The sequence below is a fragment of the Sander lucioperca genome, chromosome 17 (assembly GCF_008315115.2).
Source record: "Sander lucioperca isolate FBNREF2018 chromosome 17, SLUC_FBN_1.2, whole genome shotgun sequence".
In the NCBI taxonomy this organism is placed as follows: Eukaryota; Metazoa; Chordata; class Actinopteri; order Perciformes; family Percidae; genus Sander; species Sander lucioperca.
In genome coordinates, this window is record NC_050189.1 from 5,704,665 (window position 1) to 5,709,884 (window position 5,220).

Consider the following 5,220-nt stretch of genomic DNA (forward strand, 5'->3'; position numbering starts at 1 on the left):
TTGTGTTTGGTGCCAGAAATCTCTGACTTCCCCTGAACGCCTCAATAAAATCTAACTGCGCAGCTCAGCACAGTGTCGCCATTGTGTTCTGGAATTTTCTCTGGTAAGTAGCAGTACCCTGTCTGTTATCTAATAACGTTTTTGAACGGTAGAAATACAGGTTTTGTGCAGTGGTTTCCACCTCATACAGAATACAAACATGAATGAATTAAGGGCGAAATATTTGCCTGTAACGTTACAGCTTGGTAAATAATAATATTAGCGCCGATGCTAACGCTAAGCTAGTTAAGCTAGAAATAGCATCGGTGCTTATATTAGCTCATGATAGCAGCTTGGTCTCTTTAGCTAATATTAGCGACAATGCTAACGCTATGCTAGCTAAGCTAGCATTAGCATTGGTGGTAATATTAGCTAATGATAGCAGCTTGGTTAAATCATTTTTAGCTATCTTTAGATAATATTAGCTTTGTTAACTGACATTAAACGCATTGTTAGTGGTTTAGCTATTGCCAATGGATAAACAAACTAGCTAATGTTGCTCTGTCACATTGTTAGCTAGACCCCACTTAATGATAGGTAGCTAGCTAGCTAGGTAGGTAGGTAGCAAGCTAGCTAGGTGGGTAGGTAGGTAGGTTTAATTCAAGGTCCCAGTAGCCTAAATACATCACACACAACATACTGGTATGTACATCATAAACAGGATGATAAAAAGACAATCCTCTTGAATACTATGGACAATAAAAGAAAATACATGAATGTACTTAGGGATGTATGGTAAGCTGTGCTCTGTGAGAGTGACAGTTGATGCTGAGTTTTAATAGTGTTTATAGTGAGTTATAATACTGTCAATAAAAATCTCTGGCTGAAATTTTAGAGCAAGCATAACTGCAAAAGATTAGCACTTAGCTAAAGTTAGCAGTCCTCTTAAATCTGCCTTTTGCCAATGAACCTAATCTTTAAACTGTTTAACTTGTAACTGACATTGTGGCTTATGTTTGTTTGTTGTTAAATAAAATGAGCTTAATTTAACCTGTTTGTGGACCAGGCAAATTGCTAGTAAATGTTCACATCACCAGCCACTCAATTGTGTAATAACACTAACTACAGTAAATGTGCTTTATCTTATTTTATCAGCTGCATTCAACAATATATGTATTCATAAATAAATATTATATTATTTTTTTAAATAGTTGCTCTGCCTCACAGCCAGACTTACTGTTAGAGCAGAATTTAGCCTTTTACTGAGTTTTTTTGTCTTTCTGTTTGTACACTGCGAGCTTGAACACTCTAACTCACAGTTTGTCACTTTTCTCAACAGAACATCGATACTACTGTGCGCTTTTGGTTGGTAAGTATAGTAATGCTATAACTGAAATTGATAATAGATCACACAACTCGACTGTAGATAACTATTTAGCATCTATGCACGTTTAAAGGAACACGTCGACTTACTGGGACTTTAGCTTTTTCACCGTATTCCCCAGAGTTACATAAGTCCATACATACCCTTCTCATCTCCGTGTGTGTTGTAACTCTGTCAGTCCCCTACCGCTAGCCTAGCTTGGCACAGATCCTGGAGGTAACCGGCTCCATCTAGCCTACTGCTCCCAATAAGTGACAAAATAACGCCAACATGTTCCTATTTACATGTTGTGATTTGTAGAGTCACAGCGTGTACAAATAACAAGGTCACATGAGACACAGCCATCTTCTAACTGTATACAAACTGGGAACTATATTCTCAGAAGGTGAAGCACTGCTACTTGGGTGGAGTGATACTCATTAAAATAAGCTGTGAGGTTGGTTTTCTAAAGTAAAACTGGATGTGTCTTGCTCTATCCCTCACCATACTGAAAAGACAGATGTTTCTTTTTACAATGAAAAGTTTACTTTTTTAAGATACATGGTTCTTACAAAACAGCGACGCTACAAACAGATGATAGTCTTACAGGGGGGGGTCAAATAAGCACAATTATCAGTAAAATGCAACATGCACACACTGACAGGGAACATTATACTGTACAATGAGTACTCTAACTACATACATTGTTTTACCAAAGGTTGTAGTTGTACTTGTGGAGTATTTTCACACTGTGGTATAGTTAGTTAGTTATGTTTTATTTCTGTGTCATGCCAAACATTTGGCATTACACGACACCACAAATTTACTTATTTAACAAACATCTTCCTGTCGCATATACAAATCATTTGGAGAAATACATGAATACAAATGTATACATATACACACATACATATATGTATACATGCATATATATATATATATATATATATATATATATATATATATATACACACGCACACGCCACGCACAAACAACAAATTCTCATCTACAATTTGATAAAGAGGTTTTTTCCTCTTCTCCCAAGCTTTATCTAGATAATTGGCTAATTTATGTTTCATATGTGAACAGCCATCTCAGTCTTTGAGCATCATCCATATTTACCAAGTCAATCTCTGCTTTTATCCTACGAAACAAAAAAATCACGCTGTTCAAAATAAAAAGGACAATAGAAAACAAAATGGAACTCATTTTCTATATATGTATAAATATTTTACTTATATGAATGATCTAAATAATTCTTCCACCACTGCACGTATGTACTATGTATGATATTTTATATAATATAATTAATGTTACAGTAAAAAAAAAAATCTTGATAATAAAATAAATGACTGTTGTGAATATCTTGTCTTGTAAAATGAAACTGAAAATCCTCTCCTCTCTCCCCCCAATGCTCTTGTCCACCTCCTCTCTACGTTGCTGCTGGACCATCAGTGTTGGTTACCCGTGGCAACTCGACAGTATGTTCACACACATGAATGATGTCGTTGCTATGACATGTGTTGCCTTGACACTTTGTTCGGCAGTAAATACTACTACTGTCTTAACGTTACTGTACACATCTGCTTGTGCACTCTACATACTTTTAGTTAGTATTTCACCATCTGTGTTAGTGACTCCTTGGACACTCCACAGTATACTTCACACATGCAAACATTTTGCCCCATGATGTGATTGAACACAGAAATCACTGAATACAGACACCTACTAAAGTCGTAGTGAAAGAATGACACTATTAAAATCCTCTTGGCTAAATCACACTAATTTGGATATAGAAATATTCACATATTTAAAGCAATCACTTTTCATGTGATGTTTTTTTCTGTTTTGTATGACTAATGCATGTTTCCATTTTGTGTTACAGGTGTGCAGCTGCCCTCCAGCTCCTCTCATCTCCCTCTCCATCTCCCTCTACTTCTATCACATCTGTCTTTACTGGCCCTTCTATCCACTCTATCTATTATTGGTTCTCTTCACCTCTCTCCTATAACATCTACCACTCATCCCTAATATTATTGGTTCTCTTCACCTCTCTCCTATCACCCTCTACCCACTCATCCCTAATATTATTGGTTCTCTTCACCTCTCTCCTATCATTTTATGCCGCTCTATCTACATTTGGTTCTGCACTTGTTGCAAGTTACCCTTTGGTTCTGGTTCAAAGATTATCACCCATTTGTTCTGGTTGCAAAGCTACAGATTACTGGTATCTGTTTTTGGTTCTACAGGTTGTTTGGTACCTGATCATTCTGTTTTATGGTTCTGTGAGTTTCTCTGCTCACCCTTTTTCTACCTCTCCTGTCTCTCTCACACATTTGATTTGATCTTTTCAATTGGCAAAAATTCAATTGTTGTATTTTTGAATTATCCATATTGTTTCAATTTATTCTATTTGGTAACAGTCATTAAATAAATTATTAAGAAAAGTATTTTTGAATTTGTTCATTAAATTTAAATTAATTGAAAAGACTGGAAACACATACATAACACACATTTTGTTTAGCTTTTATCACAAACATTGGACTGTAAAAACTAATTCAAAGTTAAATCTGGTACATTTCCAAATAGAAGTTGCTGTCATAAAGTATCATTAAATAAAACTATCTCTTGTTAGTATAACAATAAATTGAAGTCCAAATCTATATTTATACAAGAAAAGAGCTGTAGTTGTTCCTGGACCGTGTTGCTGTGGAGCTCTGAACCAAAAGGTTTGTTCTGACTGCAAATATCTTCACACCAGAGTACACATAATCAGTTTTTGTTTACTTGAGTAGTACTAGTGTAAAACTAATTACACTACATACATTGTATTATTTGTCTCTGATTACATATTTGTACCTCGTCTATAGATCCACCCACATTGTTGGCATCAACACCTTTTGTACGTGCTTTATTGTTGGTTAAAACTTTGTAAAGTGAAATAAATAAACCAACTGTAAGGAGTAACTGTATTCTTTGCTTATATTAAAATAAACCTCTGAATATATTAAGGTTGAAGACATTTAATCTGGCATTTACAAAACCTTAAATATACAAATACCAGAGTTATTTTAGAAAAGCACAGCATTTGAACATCAGCACTGATTTCTTGATAGTGCCTTAAAATACTAAAACCGTATTCCTGTGTCCTATATCGGTATATCAACTACTGGTCTTCAGTTTGCTGAAGATATTGAAACTTAAGTACCACTGAAACATATCCATATATAGTTTGTGTAAAACGTCAACTTTAATTTTATCTTCTAAATATCTATAATATCTTTACAGGCTTGAAAAGGATTTTCTGTAAAAACATTCATTGGTCCTTAAAAATAATTATAAATAGAATACCCTGAGATATAAATCACCATTACTAAGAGCAGATACTGCTTTAATCCACCTTATCCTGCTAAGTTAATAGTAATATATTGTGATTGATATTGTGTTTATTGTCTTGATTGTCTACAATAAAAATAAAACAAGATTTGTGGTTTTGGATCATAATGCCGAGGAAGAGTAAGAGGTCACAAGCTCAAAGTCTGCGCCAGCAGCGGTCAAAGGAGGTTCAGGGTACAACAGGTGAACAGGTAGAATGTGTTGGTCCTCAGAGCTGTGGAGAGGTGAAGATGGCTGCAGCGTCTCGTGATGATGAAAGTGTGACACAGGGAAGTCAGAGCGTCGCACCAAAGGTTTCTGCTGATGAGAGAGGATGTCACAGCGATGGTGAAGCAAGGCCTTCTATTGTCACCCCAGTAAAAGTCAGAGGTCAAAGTGATGAACTAGGTGTACCACAGGTATCTTATGCTGACATGGTCAAGAAAAGATGTGTGGCAGTTTCTCCTGAAGCTAACCAGGTAAACCACAGAGGTCAAAGTGAT

The 5,220-nt window shown here is 35.7% G+C and overlaps 1 long non-coding RNA gene across 1 annotated transcript; it reads left to right on the forward strand.

The window, feature by feature from the left end:
- Positions 1-1,297: 1,297 nt before the first annotated feature.
- On the forward strand, positions 1,298-3,303 carry LOC116053390. The gene is made up of 3 exons (XR_004105814.2): positions 1,298-1,348; positions 2,798-2,823; positions 3,228-3,303. It is a non-coding gene; the product is annotated as an uncharacterized LOC116053390 (long non-coding RNA).
- The last annotated feature ends 1,917 nt before the right edge of the window (positions 3,304-5,220 follow it).